Raw genomic sequence first — 22,038 nt, 5'->3', positions numbered from 1 at the left:
TGTAATTGTGTGTATTCTAATTATGTATCTATCACATCAACTAGATGAAATTTCTTGAAGCGAAGGACAAATTTATGACTTTTTATTCCAAGGAACATGGCTTACTCACTTTTGGTACAAAATGAGTGTGTACTGATGATGACAGAATTTGTAAAGCAGGATGTCTCTTCTGTTACTTGGCTTCTTACGCCTCTTGTCATTCATATGAAGCATCTAAAGATATTTTACAGAACTATTCAGTTTCCTTTGTTAAATCCAGTCTAACCTGGATATGCAACGTGGAAGTGGATTTCTGGGACTATTCAGTCCTGCAACACAAATTCCCAAGAAGTTACCTTGGAAATCCAGGGACTTAGCGTCTGGAGGGAGTAGCTTGAGTTGATGAGTTGAAAGAAATTCTTCAAAATTTGTGGAACTCAACATTCTACTCCTTTCTAAAGAATTTCTTGGGGTGTAGGATTCCGTTTCCCCGCAGTGAGACCCTGCCTCACATACTTTGCTACTCTTTGAAGCACAGTTGTTCTTCGATAGTTCATTCTTAACATTTCAGAGAAGCTTCAGATGTTTTCCTTAGGTTTATTAATCACAAAGGCATTATAAACCTTTTCTAGAAAACTCCACTTGGCCTCTTTGTGTTTGGTCCTGATTACTCAGCATTTGTGTCCTTATCTGCCTATGTTTGCAAACTTGCACGTTGGTAGAAAGAAATTTTTTTAGTTAACATATTCAAAATCAGCCTAAGTCACAATATACATGAGGAACAATTGTTGCCACTGCCTGGCATTAAATAGAATAAACAGAACTGAGAACCCATTAGAATGCCCTTGTGAAACATCACAAGCTTTGGGGGCCTCTCGATAATCCCTTCTCAATACAGGAAAACCATTTAATGCCACTCTAAAACATTAAGACTTGCAGTTTAGGTTTGAGACACTTAAATAAGTAAGCACAGCCCTAAGTGGAAACCTGATATATGATACTTTTTGGCCATTCAAAGATAAAAGTACAGAACAATAGAATATTCAGAACAGGGTCTTAGATCTAAAATCGGCTGAATGTTGACCTCTGAAGATCTAATGATTCTGGCAGAGAATCTTAAAAGGCATTTGTTTATTCACTTTACCAAGCCTGTGTTAAAAATCTTAATTTTGAATGACATTAAATACTTCTCTCACTATATGCAAAACATGGCTGAGAATGAACAGCCTTCTGTATGTTAGTTCTTTTATTTTGCAAGTATTAAACCAAAGCGTTTTATTTCCACCTTCTCCCTTGAATCATTTTTCGTTCGCAGTGTTCTGCGTCAGAGTCTTGAGGCTTAGAGGTCCAGAATAAGAGGGCGCGCATTCGACCTCGTTAACAAGACCATAGAGTTGAAAAGCAAAACTTGTGGCGTTGTGAGGTTTTTTGTTTTTTCCTCCAGTCTCCTGTTGCTTTGATTTTATTTACCAAAGGGAAAGTCTAGAAAATCTCTTTCCATTTAGGATCTGAAAGAGATGGCATTTTGGGCTAACCTAGACTCATCTGGGGCTCAACCACAACAGACCGAACTTGACTGTGCAATGTGGCTAGGCAGAACTCTTAAAGTTTAGTTTCCCTGAACCTCTCCCCCTTCCCATATAGCAAGAATAAGACCCAGGAATTTTCAAAATTTCTGAAAAAGAAACTTGCAAATCAGCTAAGTTGAGAGCCACTGGGCCTGCCCTATGTCCTACTTCACCCAAGTTGTTCCAGTATCATTATAGTACACCTGCCACTCTCGCAAGTGTCTCGATTTGGGTGATAAATTTTCTTGTCAGCCTAGCCATGAAGCCTACTGAGATGGGAGTGTTTCTGAAGCAGAGGCAGGATGTGTCCTGTTGGGCCAGATGGCTGGATGTAGGAAATGTCACAGCTGTGGGGAACTCTACAGCACTGCTGAGAGCGGAGCTGGAGCTCCATTAACCAGGGAATGCTACCAAGTTTTTAGTCGGCTAGGAGACCAGATCAAGGATGAGTCCAACAAAACAGTTTAGTCATGAATGCCAGCAGGGCAAGCAGCAACCAGGTGGGCCTGGACGTCACGCCTAAGACTGAGGACCTCCAAAGGTTCTCTGTCCACACATCCGGATACCATCTTGGAGAGCAGAGGTGTGTAAGCGTACACATGTGTGCTGGTACTCATGGATATGGTGGAAGGCTGAGAAATCTGCATTTCTTTTCTAGACTGGTCAGAACATTACCTAAAGAGGCTGTTTCAATTACTGGCTGGAGCTAACTATTAAACAGTCTTGAGGAAAGTTTAATTAATTCCCTCCTCTCTAACCAGCTGATGGAAGTTTGTGAGGAAGCTCAGAGCAGTTTCTGTCAAGTTAAAGGAGTTCTATTTTTCTTTGCATGTCTAAGTTTCAGGAAGCAGGTGAATTTGTGACTCACTCAATGTGTATAAAAGCAGTCCAGTGTACTGATTAAACAAACGGCCAGTGGAGTCCGTGTCTGGGCCCAGATCCCAGCTCCACCAGTTACCAGCAATATGGTCTTGCACTAGTCACTTAACTTCTCTAAGTTTTTATTTTTTCGTGTGTAAAATGGGGTAGATAATAATGCTTAACTCTAGGTGGTACTGTGAGAATTAAATAGGGTGCATATACTGGGTATATAGTATCCTGCAATGAATGTTGTCTGTCATTATTAATCTTGACAGAATTGTCTATTTTATAAGTTGGATAACTTATAAGCATGTATATTTGCACCACTCCTATCTCTACCGATAGGATTCAAGCTCCTTAAGGGCATTAGCGTTCCTTTCTGGACCCCTCATGCTCATATTAACTTCTCCATGTGCCAAGGATTATCAATAAATGTGGTCCCTTCAGCTGTTGACAATAGAAGCCTCAAGTCCTTCATTATATAATACAAGTCATTTTTAATTCTCTCTCACATTCAATATTGAATCTATCAGCAAATATTGTACTTTCTGCTTCCAAAACACACTTTAAACCCAGTTACTGCTCTCTATTTCCATGGCTACCACTCTATTCCAGCCACAGCAGCCTTTCACTCAGGGCCCTGTAATGGTCTCCTCGTTTGCAGCCTCTTCTCCATTCTTGGTCCTTCCCAATCTAGGTTTTCTTTAGGTAGTGAATGGAGTATATAGAAGTCAGATCACAGCATTCCCTTGCTTAAAATACTGCAAGGGCTATCCTCGTCTTCAAATAAAATCCAACCTAAAAAACCCGTAACCTATCAAGTCCTAAGTTAAGAGGGATAAATTCAGACTCCCACAGAGGTCCAATCAGCAACAGAAATGAGTGAAACAGGCTGGGCTGGGACAGTGGTGGACATGCGGTCACAGGCCTTATCTCAATGGGGTAGCTCTAGCTGACGGTTGCCGTGTAAGAATGCAGGCCCACTGCTGACACATTTTTTGAATTTTTTGAAAGTCCAGAAATTATGATGTGATATCACCTTATTTTCAACTTCTGGCAACTAATTGAAGCAAACCTACATAGAGCTGTGGACCAGATCTGGGTCTGAGGCCTCTTCTGCATGTGTGGGCTCTTACATAGCTTCCAAACTCCACTTTCCCATGCTCTGCCTTTACCTTCTTTATGTTTCTTGAGGTTCTGCGCTCTGTTCCACATCAGAGCCCTTGGCCATGCTCTTCGCTCCTTCTGATCACTCTTCTCCTCTGTAGTTAGCATAGCCTTCTTTTCTGCAGGTCTTGGTTTAGAACTGCAGCTCCTCAGATAGGACTTCTCTTCCAAGAGCCCCTAACTTAGCTCAGGTTACCTGAAAAGCAGAACCTGAGACAAGGATTATGGACTGAGCTTTACTTGCTAGATGGAATCCCAGGGCAGTGAGGCTAAGAGAAAGGAGCAAGGATTGGAAGCAAGGCAAGCTGGAGCGGGATGATGCTGGCTAATGCTTCATGACAAGCCATGAAGAGACATGGTTACAAGAGAGGGAATGTGTGGATAAACATTTGTTTCTGTTGGGTATTCTTTGGGGATTACCAATCTCTGGGGTCTTATGTTCACATCTTAGATTGGGATTCTCACACAACTGGAGTGGTGTACATTTGTTTATTAAACCTATTGAAACCTGGTGCGTGGTGATGAATTCTCAGCGTTGGCTATTTTTTCCCTCATCCAGAGCTAGGCCAAGATGGATAAACTTTCTTCTTATTTTCCTATGCCTGTGATTTGTTGTTTTTTTGGTGTTTTTTTCCCTAAGTCCAAGGGTCCTAGTTTTGTTCAGGGGTCTGAGTTCCAGAACCTAACCTCTGGGAGCTGAGGCTTCATATCATATTCCTACTGGGCCATTAAAACCTATTGGTTCCTGAGGCTAAGCCCCCCCGGAGCCCGCAGACCGCACTGTCAGGCCACACTCGCTGCTCTGGGTTTCAGTTCCCTCTTTGTTTTAGGCCCTGAGAGGTTTCCTATAGTCTCTTGCATGCTCAGCTAGGTTTCAAAAAGAATGTTTGTGATATTTTAGCTAGCATTTCTAGAGGTTTCGTGGTGAGGAGATTTTCAAGATTTTTAGACTATAGTCCAATCTTTTTGGAAACGGAAGTTCACATTGAAATCACATATTTGTTGGCTTGATTTTTGTCTCTCTTCCCCAAGGGACAGTGTGCACTACAAGGGCAGGAGACTTGCCTGTTTGAGTCCTGTGCCATACACAGCATTTGGTACATAGTTGGTGCTCATGACATATTCAAAGGAATGAATCTCGACAATGTAAATGTGGAATTGGGGATATTACTGCTCTGAGTTCCAGAGAACAGTGACTCTGTTTTACTCAGCTTTGTCTTCCCAGGAAATTTAACATGCTTTCAGAAATAGAGGATGTTTTCTATAAGTATTTGGTGTTTAATCTATATTTATTCATATAAAAAAGAATTATAAAAAGTAGCACCTTTAAATTTAGTTATTTCAGGAACGTTAAGATGGATATTTACCGTATTATTTTTCGAAGTTTTCCCTGATGCCTGAAGCTATAACTAATTTTTCCTCTGTATATTTCCTATCTCTTCTTGCTTTGCCCTTTTTTCTGTGTATCTGCTTATGAGGTTCTTGCGAGCAGTTTTGTCTATAGTGTTAGTTTTTATTTTGTTTTTGAGGAAGATTAGTCCTGAGCTAACATCTGCTGCCAATCCTCCTCTTTTTGCTGAGGAAGACTGGCCCTGAGCTAACATCCATGCCCATCTTCCTCTACTTTATATGTGGGATGACTCCCACAGCATGGCTTGACAAGCAGTATGTAAGTCCGCACCCGGGATCCGAACCAGCGAACCCCAGGCTGCCAAAGCGGAACGTGTGAACTTAACCGCTGCGCATGGGGCTGGCCCCTGTAGTGTTGGTTTTTAGTCTTCCAGTGTGTGCAGGGGTTTTCAGCCTCAGCACTGTTGATACTTTGGCTGGATAATTCTTTGTTCTGGGCAGCCGTCCTGTGCACTGTAGGATATTTAGCTGTGTCCCTGGCTTCTACCCACTGGATTCCAGTAGCAATCCTCAGTTGTGATGACCAAAACTGTCTGTAGACATTGCCAATGTCCCAGTGTCCCCTGGGGGCCAAAAATGCTCTCAATTGAGACCCATGGCTTTACGGTGCCTTACACAGAGCAAGGGCTCCTCATTTATTACATAAATTCTACAGCAAATTCTGATGGAATCCCACAAAGGCACACATAGGATTCACGTTTTCCTGAGGAAACTGGTGTAGTGTTGGACCAGCTTCTTGTTTGCAGGTCTGAACTAGCACTGGGATGAGCTATGCTCCTGTCACCACTAGCTGTCAACTCTCTCCTCAGAGCCTGTCCTCTCATTCTCCTCTACTTATTTATAATCTGAAAACATCTGGAGGTTTATAGTTTTGGTGTGTGGCTTAAGTCCATTGCTTCCACAATGCATGTACTCATTTTCTGACAAATGCTGTCGAGCAGATTTACATTCGAATGCACCTGCTTTACAGATGACGGAACTTCTAAGCACGCGCACACACAGAAGATTAAAATGCTTTTTCTTGGCATAAAGGAGCAAAATTTGGTCTTGGAGTTTAACATTTTTTTTCCTTTAGCAAGGCTACAACTAATTTAATCAGTAACTTTTGAAAAAAAATGTCTGCTTTCCTATTTTTATATATTCTATAGTGTTTTTAATAGTTTAGAATTATCTATAAAAACCTAAGCAATAAGTTATGTTTTGTAAAAAAGGTGTCTGTGTTAGAAACAAAGCTTATAACAAGTAACACATTTTAGGTAAATAGAATAATTTTAGGCAATGAAAATAACTTTAGATAATGAAAATGGACGGTGGCGAGGCCAGCAGCGCCATGCCTCCTCTTCCCTCTCACCCTCCGTTCCCACTCTGGGGCGCTGCTTCCCCTTGTCTTATGTACTGGGACCAGCAGTGTGGTGGTGGTGGTGGAGGGTGCAGAGTGGTGGTGGGGTGTGTAGATTAAATGCCACTATCTCCACTTGACAATTGAGGAACTAGGCTGAGAGGGATTAAATTATTTTTAAAAATTGTCTCACTAGTTGACGTCAGCAAAGTCTCCTTTTTCCCAAGGCCCTTTCTACCATAAGCCATATTCAGATAGTGATGTCATGTTTCAGATATTGCTGGAGAAGTGCAAAGTGTTTCTCTGTCCCCTATCGCTTAAAGTCCGCAGCAGGACAATGGCTGGACCTTCCCTCAGGTAAGCCCTGAAGGTGACAAGGCTTTCTCCTGGCTCCAGCAGAATTTCTAGGCAGAACCCAAACACAGTCTGTGGCTGAGAGAGAAAATGTCACAGCAGAAATTTACAGACGCAATTGCAGTGATGTAACGTTATAAAGAATTAAAACATTTGTAAGGATAAAAGAGTAGAAAAAGCATGGAAATCAAAGCAACTATAGCTCATTTTGAAGAATCATAAAAAGACAACCTTTTTCTTTTTCCTGTGAGCAAATATTAAAAGGAATTCAACTAATGAAACTGAATGCCATACCCACCCCAGACAAAATTCAGCTGTGTTCATTTGTTTAATTATTACAGTATCTTGAGGCAAATTCATTGACATCCTGAATAGTAAGAAGAAAGGCAAGTCATTCCAAGCACAGCTTTTCAAGTCTCCACCCCAGCAAAATATTGGAAAACCACTCCCGTGAAAAAGGATTTTAAATAATCTTATTTTCCTACTGTGAAAACAAAATGTCAATTAAAAAATTTTAAAAACGTAGGGGAAGCCAACGGTTGTAATTATTATGATTTATGTATTTTAGGTATAAATATACACATATATGTGTGCATTTATGTGTTTCTGTAGAAATTTATATGCGTGGTATGGGAGGGGATATCTCTTTCTATTTATCTTTATACATCTATCACCTGATGAGATAATACAATAATTTATTAGCTTTATTACCTGCTGTTTTCACTTAACTTTCACTAAATTTCTTTCCAATTCATGAAATAATTTAATATTCTTCTGTATTATTTTTTTAATGGCTAAAGGGTCAACAAGGAATTTGTAATTACCTTATAGAGGTCAATTTGTTAAAAAAAAATTACTGCTTTGTAATTCTCATTTACTTTTTTATTTTCTCCCTCTACCTCATGATTCCAATTCCTACGTTCATTATACTATATTATATTTATTTAGCACTAGGCCTTTTGAAGAACTTCTTTCCTGATTTCATCGCCTGGTTACTCACCTCGTAGGGTAGGTGATCAGAAGGAGTCTTGGAGGTACAAGGTTTTTAGATATTTCATCCTTTCAAAACACTTTCCTTCCCTGGTTACTTGTTCCAGCTCTCCCAGGAGGTGGATTATTATCTCATTTTCAGATAAAAGAAGCAAAGAATGCAAACATGAAGCCTATGATGGCCTGCTCGGCTGTCAAATGAATACGGATTTACATATTTCTGAGCTTTTCTCACCCTGAGTGTTTTACCTTCGTGTTACTAACCACCTCTGCTGGCGTCCAGCTTTACCACCCAAACGTCTTGCTTTCCTGATATTTCCTCCTTTCATTATCAGATGGGTAGAACAATACGGTGATGAAAGCATGAATGCAGGCTGTTTCCCCTGTGGTTTTAGGACTAATTTGCCTCAGGCAGGCCTTTCTAGTTTCCTCACTTTTTTTCTTGTTGAACTTTTGATCTCAGTTGCTAATAGTCTGTGTTAATATTATAAATCTAATTGTTTTCTTAATTACCTCATGACGTCAATGAAATTCTACGTGATTTCCATGTAAAGACTCAGTTGGATCCAAAGAGTTCAGTTCCTATAGATATTTTAAGATGACAGTCATAATAATATTAGTATTTAAATTAATAACTAATATTTATTGAGCGTCTACTTATGTGCCAGATAGTAAGCACTATTTTGAAGATACATTATTGTAGAAAACTAAAAGCCTGTCTGAACGTAGAGGGAGTGGCCTAACGATTACCCATTACCCGGCCTCAGGAACTGTCTGCTCACGGCCAACCCTGTTTCATTATCCCGCCACCCACTTCTCTTCCTCTCTTTGCAGTGGATTGTTTCCAAGTAAATCCCAGATATCATCTTATTTCATTTGTAAGTATTTCAGAAGGTAAGGATTCTGAAGCATTATATATTTAAAATTATTTTTAATTTTTTAACTTTTTACTAAATTATAAAGACATAAAAATACATAAATCATAAGAGTACAGCTGATGAAGTTTTTCAAATTGAACACAGTGGTATAACTAGCAGGAAACAGAGCATCGCCAGTGCCACAGAAGCCTCGCTCGTGCCCATTTCCAGCCACGTGCCCACCTCCCAGCGGTAACTGCTCTCCCGACTTCCAGAACCATCGATTAGATTTGTCTGGTTTTGAGCATCTTATGTCTGGAAGCATACAGTGTACTGTTGTGGGTCTGGCTTCTTTCGTTTAACATTTCTTGTTTGAGAGATTTATCCGCATTGTCACAGGTAGCTGTAGATGGTTCACTGTCATTGCTGTAGAGCATGACATTGTCTGACTGTACCTCAGTGTGCCCATTCAACCGTAGAAAGCACTCAGAGACAGTTTCCAGTGTTTGGCTACTATGAATAGTCCTAAGTTCTTTGACTAATCTTTGAGGTGAAGGAGGCTTAGGTGAAATAAAGTAATTTGCTAAGTTCACACAGGTAATAAGTAAAGGAGTCTGAATTCAGATTAGCTTTGCCTGACTCCAGAATCAGAGATCTTAACCACTGTGCTTTCAAGGCAGCCCATTTTGCAGAGTTAACTGTAATTATCTATATAGTGTGTATACACAAACCCATAAGCTTTGTGGAGAAAAGTGCATTATCCTGTAAGGCTCTGTGCCCAGTCACTGGTTTTCCAATTCTCTGTTTATTTCTTGGATAGTAGCTGTCTCATCCCCTTTTAAACACTTGTTAAAAGTCATCCATTGCAACTAGGAATTAGAGTACTGAGCAGGATTAGGGATCACTCTGGAACAGGAAAAGAAGGAGGAAAACACTCAAGAGACCGTAATCTGACCCGATGGAAACGCAGGGCGCTGTTGTCCTCAAGCTCAGCAGGGTCCTGTAGGAACTTTCAAGTTCTGTTAACCTGCTTTCAAGCACATACACAAGGAAGTGGGAATTTTAATGTCTGACACATGCATGTACATGCTTACTTTTCTCAAGTTAATGCAAAAATATTATTATCCTATAAGTTTTTAAAAACCTAGTCTTGGCTCTCTTTTCTCTGAAGCTGTTGGGAAAATAAATAATTTAATTGAATATTTTATAAATAAATGTAGGTGTGACAAAGTGTCTTATTTGTAAACAGGACAAATTAGTTATTTTATTATGAATATGTGTAGATATTACAAAGTATTAGCACTATTTTTTAAAAAGTTTTGTAAAACCTAAATAGAAGCACAGCTAGATTAATAGGAAATGCAGGTATTTTTAAATTCTAAAACCTGACTCTCTAAGTTAACACAATATCATTTTATACCCAAGAGCTGGTTAATATATAATGATCCCCTCCGCCCCCAATTGTTTTTTGTTTTTTCTCGTTGCTGCTTACATCTTTGAGGAGTTTTGATTGTGAATGCATAGCTCATGAACATTTTTAAATTGCTTATCAACTCATAGACCAAAACTATATTTTTAGAATGTAATTTTAGAATTTCATTAAGCAGTGAACTCTTTCATCTAAAACATCACGCACTGTTTGTTTTAGAGGGAATACCGAGCAACTCATATCCTTTGCTTAAAAATACACTTTTTTTCTTCAAAGCAATTATCTTCTTTTCAGACCAATTTTCTCTTCTCTGGTGTTCAACAGGACTTCAATTCCAATGAGTTTTTCTTTTACTATGCTGATCAGGAAATTATGCCACTTTTTTTTGTCTGCCTCAAAGCCGTGGAATTTTAAGTGTATTTTTTTGGGGGGGGGGGGCGCCAGAAGCATGTATATTCAGGTATAGCAAAGTCTATAAGTTTTGACCCTCAGTGATTGCTAAGAACCGGCTACCGTGACTATTAAATGTACGATGCAGTTAAGCGGTTAAGAACAAAAATTCTTGGAACCAAATTCCCTAGTTCAAATTCTTGTTCTGCTGCCTACTAGCATGTGACCTAGGTCAAGTTAGTTTAAGATTGCTGTGCTTCAGTTTTCTTGCCTGTTAAATGGGTGATGATAATAACGCCTACCTCACTGGCTTATTGTAAGAATTAAGTGGGTTAGTGTACATCAGGCCCTGAGAACTCTGCCTGGCGTATACTAAGTGTTGCATAGGTATTTTTATTATTATCTTGAAATCTACTACTTTCCTTTGAAATTTTAACAAAATTCAAAATAATTAATTCCCAATCTAAGAATTTCTTTCTATAACTTTTAATATGCAGCTAATAATGACCCAACTCTGTCCAGAGAGCCTGGAAGCATTTTCTGTAAGTTTACGGAGAATATGCTCTAAAGTTTTCTTCATCTTTTCTTTAGTCTTTTCTATGTTCATTTGCTCCTTCAATCGTTCCTAATTATTGACCCTTCTATGCTGCCTGAGTATTCAGTAAGGAACAAACAGGAAGCACTCTCTGCCACCTGGGAGCTTACATCCGTCTTGGGACCAGGCTGTCAACTCCCTGCATACACCCCCACCCCCAACCCTGGCCCCTGCCCCGAACATCATTTGGAATCAAATGTCTATTTTTCTCTTCACTGGTATATTAAATAACTTATTTTCTTGACTTTAAAAAAATCACTATGCCTGTTGAAATGTGAACAATATGGTAAACTTTGGTTTCAGAAATGGATATAGAGATAATGTGCCAACTCTCTTGCTGAATTCACTTGCTTTTTTCTCACTGATAGTGTTAATCTGTCTTCTTATTGAAAAGTTTCATCATGACTCATCCTTGAAGTTGGGAAATTCAGCTTTACTGGTAAGTTTATCAGAGGTTCTCAGAATACTCACACTTAAGACTGTGGGAAAAGGATGCAGCTGAACAGTAATATATTAACAATACGTGTTGAAAAATCAGTTCCTTGTTGACTGTATACAAAACATAAATTTCTAATAGTTCTTAATGGCACTACTTCCTCTGTGGATTATGTAGGAAGTGCTCTTGTCTGAATAATCATTCCCCTGGGGTGAGGGGGCGGGGAAGCCTTCAAAAATAAATTCACTTTAGAGAGAGAGAGAATGTGTGTGTGTGTGTGTGTGAGAGAGAGATAGAGACGGAGAGACAAAGGCAGAGAGACAGAGGCAGACTGATCATTACGGAGTATTGTCAGACAAGCACAGATGCCTAATATAATTAAAGAACATAATTCGAAGGTAGCAACAGTACCTAATTATATGAAATACTCTGTATCCTGTTGCTTGTTACCACATTGCTTAAAATAAACAAATAGCAACAAGGAACAGCTAATCCAAGGGTTAAAGAAAACAGTGGTGGGGGAACTAGGTTTTCATTAAACAAAACAAAACAACATTGAAAACTTTAATTGTCTGGACAGTTAGGGAAGAAATAGCTATCACCCTCTCAATGGAATTATCTAGGCCCATAAAGGCAAAGCGGGTTATCTCCCCTCAGTTATCTTGGCTTTGGCTCCAAGCTTCTCTGCTTCATTTTGGATCAGACATGTCTATGAAGCCAGCTCTGAGTAGGGGTGAAATGATACATTCCTGGAGTCCTCTCTAGTGAAGCTATTTTCAACCTGGGGCTGTTGCGTGTGGGATATGTGTGTGGGGTGTGTGCATTTTTCAGACAATAATCTCCCCATACCCCACCCCTTTGTGATTTTTTAAAAAGTTCTCTTGGTGATTCTGAACTATCTCATAGCCCAGTCACACTTCCACCTCTTCTCAAAACCCGCTGTTTAGGGACTGTGAATAGATTGTTTCTGAAAGGTCCATTAGTGTTCTAGAAGAGTCAGTTAATTTCACATAAGAACCCTTTCATCTTAAAAGAAGTCCTTTTTTTTTTAAAATCAAGGTTGGCGCAGACCCAGGAAGACTAAGAATCTGAACAAATGCAATTTCATATGCGAACACTTGTAAATAAATTAAGAGGAGAGGATGAATACTGTTAGCATGGAGGCTGGGATGGGAAGAACTGAGATGTTTTTCTGACAGATTGAGGTGTGGGGGTCAGCTAACCTTGGAGGTGAGGGTCATTTCTTTAAAAGGAAGGACACGCACACATACATACACCCCTTGTGAAGAGTGGTAGCCTTTCCAGAGAGGAGTTAAGGCTATCCTGCACATAAGCCACTTCCCGCACGTATAGAATGCTTACAAACTCGTGCCTTTACGTGTCTCCTTGCTCCGACTTCAGTTTGCATGTCAAAAAAAGGGTATCTTAAAACTGGTGAGTTGATCTTAGGAAGTGGGGGCAACCTTTATAATGATATTGGCGAGATTTTTGTCGGGGCAATTTTCTACTGTGTTAACCAATAATGTGTGTGTCTCCCTTCCTACTTCACCTCTCAGTTCCTCTTACTGTTAATTTCACATATGTAGTTAGTAAGACAGTCCCAAGAACTAGTTAAACACAAATTTTTTTTTATGAGTCTTAACTTTAGCAGATTCGTACTATTTTATGATATAGAATAAAGCAAATCAAATATCTAGAGACATTTTTCCTGTTGGAGTTTAGGGTGAAAGTGCCCTCCCCTAGTTTTGGAGACTGGAGGGTTAACGACGAGGCAAGGCTGTCAACAACCAGAGGCGTCTCCAGTCCTGACTTTCCTGGAGTGTTTCTCCATTTCTCTCTTTGAATGAATGACCTGAGTAAGAATGCTAAGATTTTCCTTCTTAACCTGACTCTTTTCAAAAGCATGGTGTTACAGACAGTCCTTTATGGTAACCTTATTTTAGTAACATTCAGGTATATAAACTGGTCAAGTCTGATATGACTGGGTCCGTCATCGAGCTATAAATGTGACGTTAACATAAAAAACTGTCGGGAAATGATCTCCCGCTGTGAATTTTCCCAACAGTTGTGATATACTTTTAAAAGCCTTTTTTATTTAAGAAAATTTATTTATCCGAGAAAGCTTAATTGAGAAGAATACTGCATTGGTAAATTGCTCTGTTCAAGACAGCTGCTGCTGTTTCTTTTCAGATTTTGAAACCTAAGTCCCAAATCACAATCTGAATTTAACAGCCTCAAGTAATAATTACCTTTGTGTAATAAGCAGTTCTTAAAAGGGTCTGCCGGTTTCCCGCAATCTTTTACAGAGTGAGCAGAGCTATATCCACTGATAACCAGCTGCCGAGGAACCGAGTGAAACCGACTCCAAACTTCTCAGCTGTTGACAGGCTTGACTTGCTGAGAACACTGGTTAAATATAGCACACGCGAGCTCGGCTCCTCAACAAAGTCATTTCTCTGACAGTGTTGTGAAGGGGGCAGAAGACAGAAACCTAATCTCAGAACCCAACAACACCTAGCAACAGTTGAAAAAACTTTTAAACAAAAGTCTGGGTGGGAGGCATACGACAGCCTCCAATTTCTGCTGATCAGGATTTCGGGGAGAAGAAGCTGCTTTCCCCTTCTCTCTACTCCGTTTCCTGCATGACTTCAGCTATTGGCTAGTCCTAGGAAAGAAAGTGGGAAAAGCTTTTTCCTCTGTATTCTTTTGGGCTGGCTAGTTTTCCAGGACTCCAGTCTCTCTTGGGCTGTGGGACAAGCCACTGGGTTCTTCAAAGGATAAGCTACCTCCATAAAGGACATACCCTTGCCTAAAGGAGCTGCTGCCAGGTAAGAGCCAAATAAACAGCTACTTATTCTCTTCAGAAATTTCTGCTTCCACGAGAAGAGAGTTCTCTCTGATTGTGTTGTCTGTTTCCTTGGCTTCTTTACTGTTGCATTATGTGATAACACAATTAGAAATTATGATAATCATTGTGGATTATTTTTAGAGAATCAGAAACATGATCTTTCTCAGAAGTATACGTATTCTTTTTTAAACACAAAGATTGTTATGATGCTTTAATAGCTGTCAAAATATTTCTGCCAAGTTATCATTCTTTGGCAGGTAACAGAAACATGACAAAGGACAGCTTCACAGCTCCTTCCACGATTAGGGTGGCCAACCAATGGAAGGGATATTTTCCTAGAAGCAAAATAACTTTCATGTATTGAAACTAGCTGAGCAGCTTGTGTGGTCAGTGAGAGGGAAGTCCTGCTTGGTGTTTGTGCTTGTAACTTCCTGCTGCTATCGCTTCTCCTTCTGCCTAATTCTCTAATTACACGGGTACACCTTGTGCTGGTTCTGACCTTGGTGCATATCACCCCGAATGCTTCTAACTAGGCACAAAGTATGCTTGGTAGTAAATCACCACTTTTGTGGTTACTGAGTATGAACTATTCAGGGGAATGTTATTTTGTGGTTTTTTTTAGATAAATTGAATAATTGCTTGTGTATAGATAAAACAGATTCTGATTTTTAAAACTAAAATTGAATTTATTAGAAAAAATCCTTTCTTGAGTTGCATTTAATGTTTAATGTAAGTGTATGAGTATGTTACCATAGTGTGAGGGAAATCCCCCTTTCATCAGTTAGTATATTGTTTCCGCTTCCATGAGTTACCGTACAATTGTATCAGAATTGCCTAGAGTGTCGAATTTCATGGTGAATCTGACAAACGTTATCGCTGTATGTTGGTAAGGTGGTTGGTATTGACACCTGGTGTCTGAGGTTGAGTTGGATTGCATAGGAAGTTTGTTCCTGTAAATGAACATGATCATTCGAATGAATATTCTAATCTAAGGGTAATATCAAAGAAGATACAGATGCACGTTTTAAAAGGAATTTTGAGTCTATTTTGTCAGGCTAAGGAAAGAATTTACCCAAGGCCAGTTTTGAATAAATTGTTTATTGACAGATAGGAATGTATCAATCCTTTCAGTGAATGTTCTTATTTTAAGAAAAACTAATTAATACTTATATATTGTATGTTAAGGAAAATGAAATAGTACATACATTTCAGTATGTATTATGTTTTGTAAGTAAGTTAAGCTAATCGTATATAATGAATGTATACAAGAAACAGTGCAAAATGCACTCTGGAAACCTTGGTATCACAGAAGGAAACTCCTGGTGCCTTAGTGGAGATGAAGTATCTTTGTCTTGAAAGAGTTTGAAAAGTCAGAACTAAATGCTTTACATTTTTCTTGTTTTTATCTTAGGAAGGGTCGCATTGTTGGCTTATAAACGTACGCGTAAGGCCAAAGCCAACTATTAGTTCTAGGCATGTGATTTCTTTTGGAGTCAGTGGAACAGTGTATAGATAACTGACTATAGCATCTGGCCCTGAGTGAGAGCCGTGTTTCCTGATGAATTGATTTGTGAGTATCACTGTCTTCATAGATATTAAGTTTACCCTTGAGAATCAAAAATAGCTCAGGTTAGACCGTGTGCTTTCCTCCAGTGTATGAACAATCAAACGCTCCACAAACCACGCAGATTCTGTTCTCTCGTTCACTCAAGTTTGCGTTTCCATGTTATTTTGGAGTCTTCCCTTTCTCCTTCACCGGAAGAGTTGTTAGGTTCCATTGCCGTATCTCCCACCACGCCAAGGCCTGTGCCCTTTACTTCAGTCAGGACTGTAACAATGCTGCTCCCTTCCCACCCCTCATTGCCATCCAAACCATCTTGCCCATAACCATGGGGTGAACTTTCCTAAAGCATTGCTATGCCGCTCTCTCTACTCTTCAGTTATCTTCCTGGACTCCTGGTTGCTGCCAAACAGCTACCCTGAGTACTCTGAAAACCTTCTATCATCTGGCACGTACTTAACTTTTCCAGTCTCAGCTCCCACTGCTCAACAAGTGTCCCTCTGCTTCAGATACTTCAGATTTTGGGCCATTCTCCAAACACATGCACAGTGCATATTTTAGTGGTCCACCTCTGCCAGTTCCATTCCCCTGCCTGGAACGCCTTTCCTCCCCCTTCCACTCTTTAAAACCCAGAACAGTTCTGCCACTTTCGCAATGATTTCCTGGACCATACCTTTGAGAAGTGATTCCTTCTTAGTTTTGACAGTTTGGTGCTCTGTTAGAATAGGGTACTTCGGAGCAGGGTTTGCTTCTTCCAGTTCAGAACAATTTTATGAAGGTGATCAGCTGAAAAGCATGGTCTTAAGAATCACTTGACTTTGGAGCTTTTCAACCCCATGCACATTGTAGATGTTCTATTAACAGTTTTGGCTCTAGAATTTCTTTCTTTTCTTTTTGTTTTTTTAAGATTGGCCCTGAGCTAACATCTGTTGTCAATCTTCCTCTTTTTTTTTATTCCCCAAAGCTCCAGTACATAGTTGTGTATGCTAGTTGTAAGTCCTTCTAGTTCTTCTATGTGGGGCGCTGCCACAGCATGGCTTGATGAGCGGTGTGTAGGTCTGTGCCCAGGATCTGAAGCAGCGAGTCCTAGGCTGCTGAAGCAGAGCGTGTGAACTTAACCACTCGGCCACAGGGCTGGCCCTTGGCTCTAGATTTCTGATAACGAGTATGTAAGAAAGTATAGATAAGTATAAAATCAAGAAAAGCAGCTGTTAAGTGTGGTTAATAGCTTTTTATCTCAAAAATTTCTCAGGGGAAGTCTTCACAGTTTTACTATGCACAGAAAAATTACAAGTTACTGTAACTATCTATGCTCATGTACCTGATTGTGGAGATGATGTCCCTCTCGAGAAGGAAGTGGAAAAGGGGCTGTGTAAAGACTGCCTATATACATGCACGTCCTCGGTACGCACCTCTACCTATAGACAGTGTAACGCACAGACTGGCATCGTCTTTTGGTGTCAGAGTCTCCTCCTGGTTGCCTTTGGTACTATTCGTTTAAATCACGGCTCTTTCTATTTGTGGGTCACTGTGGATTTGAATCTGGCCTTGAACATTAAAATATTTAAATATCATGTTAGGATCCTTTATTTTTCTTTTCTCCCAAATATTTTAAAAAAAGAAACACTTAGTTTTATTTTTAATCACTCACAAAATCTGTAGACCTACAGTGTGAGGGGAAGCAGGAATCAGGATTTGGAAGCAGTTTTTTCTGTTTCTCTAAAGAAAAGCATTTTCTTTATGTTTTAAGATGGCCAAGGAGGTTGAAATTACTCTTCCAAACGGGTGTTCAGCAAGAAGCACTATGGGATTTTCCCAATTAAATTTGTGAAATATTTAATATATTCGTTTAACAATGGTTCCCCTTTGGTTATAATTTTTACTTATTCTTTAGAAGTGAAACTTTGTAGTAAAATACATATTCTAAACTAATGCTAATTATGTTTTTCTTTTTTGGAAGATGAGCATTTTTTCATAAAAGAGGTGACCTAAGAAAGAGGGTTTTACAGAGCTTGTTTCATCTGCATCTTCACTCATCTGTCTCATCTTATTTCTCTAAGCATGTGGGGTTTAGAAAAGCAGCGTCACGGGGCGTGTCGGAGCAGCTTAGGTTGAGCTCTATTTTAGCAGAAAAGTTCAAGAAGAAAAGACTGGTAACAACTTGTTAGAAAAATGGCCTCTAAAAGCCTGCAGTATAAATTTGTTTGTACATTAATTATTTTTGATGTATGTAGCAACAGAATAAAAGGTAAGATAATAAAATACATTTTGTTTCCTTAAATCTGAGTTGAAGACATGAAACAAGGACATGTTCCTTAGCATGGAGGAGGCAGGAAAGGCTCTAGCTTAGGCAGCCAGGTGGCCTGGCTTCCAGTCCACTGTGACCCTGGGCAAATGATTCTCTGTGCCTCAGTTTCCTCATCTGTAAAATGAGGATAATAATATTATCTTCCTCCTAGAGTTGTTTCAAAGATTAAATGAGTTAATAAAACTTACAGTTGCCTGGTAGACTTTTCAATAAATATAAGCTGTTATTCTTTATTACCACACCTTAAATGTAATTATCTGTTTATTTTTAATGTGCTGCACACAAAATTCTTACATACGGATAGCCTGTGAACTCAGGTTCATAGATCATAGGAAAGGCAGAAAAATGCACTGCTTCAGTTTGGCATCCTGTTTGGGGCATGCTTTGCTGCCGGGTACGCTGAGAAGACAGAGTTTGAACGCCAGCCAATAATTTAGTGAGGAATTTATGTTTCAAACCCTCCCTTATCACTCAGCAGTCTGCTGTCTTACAGAATCATTACTAAAAAGGCTAAGAAATCCCCCGCAGCATAGACTGTTCTACGCTTTCTATATTTGCACTGGGAGATGAAGTGTGTTTACACACAGTGCTGGGTGTCTCTTATATACGATGACACCGGGTAATGGATGGCAACGGAGACTTCCTCCTCCATGGAGGGATACGTTATTAAATTCATCATTCTTTATTTCTTCCCTTAGATGTTTTGTTTTGTTTTACTAACCTAGTAACAGATAAAAATGAAAAGACCAAAAAAGGTCATCTCATGCTAGCTTCAACCTTACCAAATGGAAATGAATTCTTGCTATTCATTGCCCTTAATCCTATTCATTCTTCTTAAACATGACAAGAAAGTATATCCCAAGGCAAGCAAAAAGAAAGTGTTATATCGTAAAGATGTGTGTGGATATTATGGGGCACTTACTACTCTGTATATTTAATTTAACAAATACGTTTATGAAGCACCCTTGTAAACGGGGCAGTTTCTTAGTAGCATTAGTGTCACAAAAACTTTTTGCGGGGTGGTGATGGTTTAAACTTGTCCATTTTGCTTTATTTTTCCCAATTGAAAGGATGAGTTTCTAAAAGATAAGGCAAACTGAGTTTTAGCATTGTCATTCTCAGATGAAAACCTTGTTGCAGAAAGAAAGAAAGAAGAAAGGAAGGAAAGAAAATAAGGAAAAACCTTTTCCTGGCTTTACAGAATACATTATAAAGGTTCTAGGCCAAAATATAGGAACCTCAGGAAAATATATTGGATTATGTTCTTTGTCCTTAAATGGTCAGTCCTCCTCTCAGCTAATCAGAGGGGGGAAGAAGCTGCAGGCAGAACACAGCTTTCCCTGTGGCAGTAGCTCAGACAGTTTAATTTCAAAGGCCAGGCAGCAAATTGTGGAAGAACTTTGAATAAGAAAAGTCAAACGTGAACTGAGCAGCTCTAGCTGGCTGTTACCCCAGCAGATTGCAGAATTTGAGAAACTCCCAGCAGAGAGCTGAAGAAACCCCTCGTAAGCCAGCACTCCAGACCCTAAGAGCCCAGTTCAAGCCACGGAAGCGCTGAAAAGTCAAAGGAAAGTAGGTGTTGCTTTTCCTTTTTGGGAAATGGTGTCAATGTGCATAATGTTGGGTGATTTATGTGTTTCTGAGGTCTGTGAAAGACAGACTGAAAAAGAATTTTTAAAGTGAATGCAGAATTTATCTCATGTAATCTGACTTTAATGGAGCCCTTAGGGTCAGGGATTTTTCTGTTTTTGCTTTCTTGCTTAAACGCTGTCGCCTCTATCTCCTTCACGAAAATACAGATGAAAATGATGACTGTTGCTTCACTGGACAAGGACCTTATATGCCTACACTTGAAAACAGTCTTTTTTTGCTTTTGCAGTAAACGTAACAGCAATCTTCCCAAGTTACTTTGAAGAAATGAATTATCTGCTGCTTATCTTTGTAAGGAAAAGGTGTAAGAAAGCCATGAAATGGACATATCAGGGTTGGCCAAATACATTCTTTAAAAAATGATTTGCTAAAGATTTAAAGCCAAAGGACAATTTGATTGAAAACAGTAGGCTGCTGACATCACCAAGGCAATCAAGTTACTGCCAACTTGCCTTGTTTATCTAAAAGATCTTTGCAAAAATAAGGTTTTCCCACACACACACATGAGTCATAGGCGATACAATAATAGGGATAAATGGACCTTATTTTTCTTTATATCTCTTTAATATACTTATGTTTTAAGTAACTCATTTTAAGGCCTGCTTCTTTGACTGAGGACCACAGCACAGCAGGAAAGGAAGAGGCATTGCCGAGTTCATAATGCTATTTCGGTGTGGCGGCCTAAGTCCATGAGGAAATGACACCCTGGGCCTGTATTTGGAGCCTGGCAGTTACTGTGACAACAACACACACTAATAGAAAACAAAGATGGTCTGCTTGCCAGGGTGAGCCAGGAAGAGTTTTGCCAGCTCAGATGTTTCCTAATTATTCTATAAGTCTTGAAATGTGACACTGGACGTGTTCGAGGCTCTTTGTGTTTTGTTAACTGTTTAGTGAGTGACACGTGCTAGAAGAGCAGCCTGGCGTTTGGACGAGGGAGGGACCTTACACACAGCTTAACTTTCACACACTGTCTTGATAGATACCATTCTTTGGGTTGGACACCACCAAACCAACTACTTTGGTCACAGCCTGCTGTTCTGGCCCTTGAGGAAGCCAGCTGCAGTGGTAGAATTCACTCCTCAGGGGCCCCTCAACTTTGGGAACATATCCTCACCTTCTGTATTCCGTTCATTCCACAAATCATTACCCGGCATACCAGGTGTTCCGACCAATGACCGGGACATCTGAATCCCAATTCTTATGTAATGATATAATAGATAATATAACGATAATAGTAGCTATATATAATTATATTTATCTACATAACATATATATTATGTAGCTATATATAATTATTTGGTACCCATAAATGATGATAATAATAGCATAGACTGGAGATTATTCTGTGCCAGGCATTGTGCCAAGCACTTTACATGGATGATTTTATTTACTTCTCATAACAATCCTACAAGGCACCATTTTTACCATTTTACAGATTAGAAAAATGAGGCTTACAGATGGGAAGTAACTTGCCCAGTGGTAGATTTGAAATGCAAATCCAGGCAATTTGACCTTATTTAGCTCATATTTTCACCACTTTCTCGAAATGCAGGCAGCTGTTCAAGGAAGGCCCTCACCTAGGTGACTGTGAGGTGTTCGGTGTTTTAGTGAAAGTTGTAGAACATGACACTACAGGGGGTCAGCTGCCCCTGCTGTCGGAAAAGATTCACAAAGAGCAGAGAATTAAGAGATTCAGAGTCAAACGCCAACTGGGGCTCTTCTCCAGGGTCCCGAAGTAGAACCAGAAGCTTCCGTGGCCAGTGGAATTGGGCAACCCAGGAAGAGCTAGGCCTGAGACGCTGGAGCGCAGACACCGTTCTTCCACAGTTACTGACCGGGCAGTGTGGTTCTTGGTTTCTACGTTGCTGAGTTGATTCCCTGGGAGAGGATGCCATAGAGTGCTTGCTTTTATGAGCTGTTGTGGCTACTATTGTAGCCAGATACTTTGATACCATAGGGGTTTTGGTCTCTTGCTCCTGTTGACAACGCAGAACTTTACCTTCTATTGTAACATTTGAAATGCTCCGCAGATCTCTGCCTTCATCCTAAGCATTCGGGTTGTTAAGTGGGTTCAAGAGGGAGTGCTACAAAATATTTACTGCAGCTGTTGGTAGCAATATTCCTTGAAGAAGCCGTAGGTGACGTGTGCACATTGGTTGGAGGAGGATGTGAGGAAGGGGACAGAAAGTCTCATTCCATATAAGGGCTCTTATTGGCTCCCCAAAACTTTGTTTAGGTAGTAAGTTATCAATCTAGTAGCATGTTGTTCCTTCAGAAAAAAACAGAGAGCTTG

General features: G+C 39.8%; 1 protein-coding gene across 9 annotated transcripts in view; it reads left to right on the top strand.

Annotated features, from left to right (window-relative positions):
• FILIP1 (filamin A interacting protein 1) overlaps positions 1–22,038 on the top strand; it is a 222,941-nt gene that overhangs the window by 14,061 nt on the left and 186,842 nt on the right. For 3 of the 9 annotated variants that reach the window (XM_005596796.4, XM_001503595.6, XM_014733831.3), the window contains exon 1: positions 13,165–14,203. The exons of 4 other annotated variants lie outside the window; for them this stretch is intronic. The gene's annotated coding sequence lies outside the window, so the exon portion shown is untranslated. Of the gene's footprint in view, positions 1–13,164; positions 14,204–19,384; positions 19,665–22,038 lie in introns of those variants that run through there. 2 more of the 9 variants (XM_070225148.1, XM_023650661.2) reach the window with 1 other exon arrangement.

This window comes from Equus caballus, chromosome 10 (genome assembly GCF_041296265.1).
Source record: "Equus caballus isolate H_3958 breed thoroughbred chromosome 10, TB-T2T, whole genome shotgun sequence".
In the NCBI taxonomy this organism is placed as follows: domain Eukaryota; kingdom Metazoa; phylum Chordata; class Mammalia; order Perissodactyla; family Equidae; genus Equus; species Equus caballus.
Note: the sequence above shows the minus strand (reverse complement) of the source record. Positions and strands in the feature narration are given on the sequence as shown.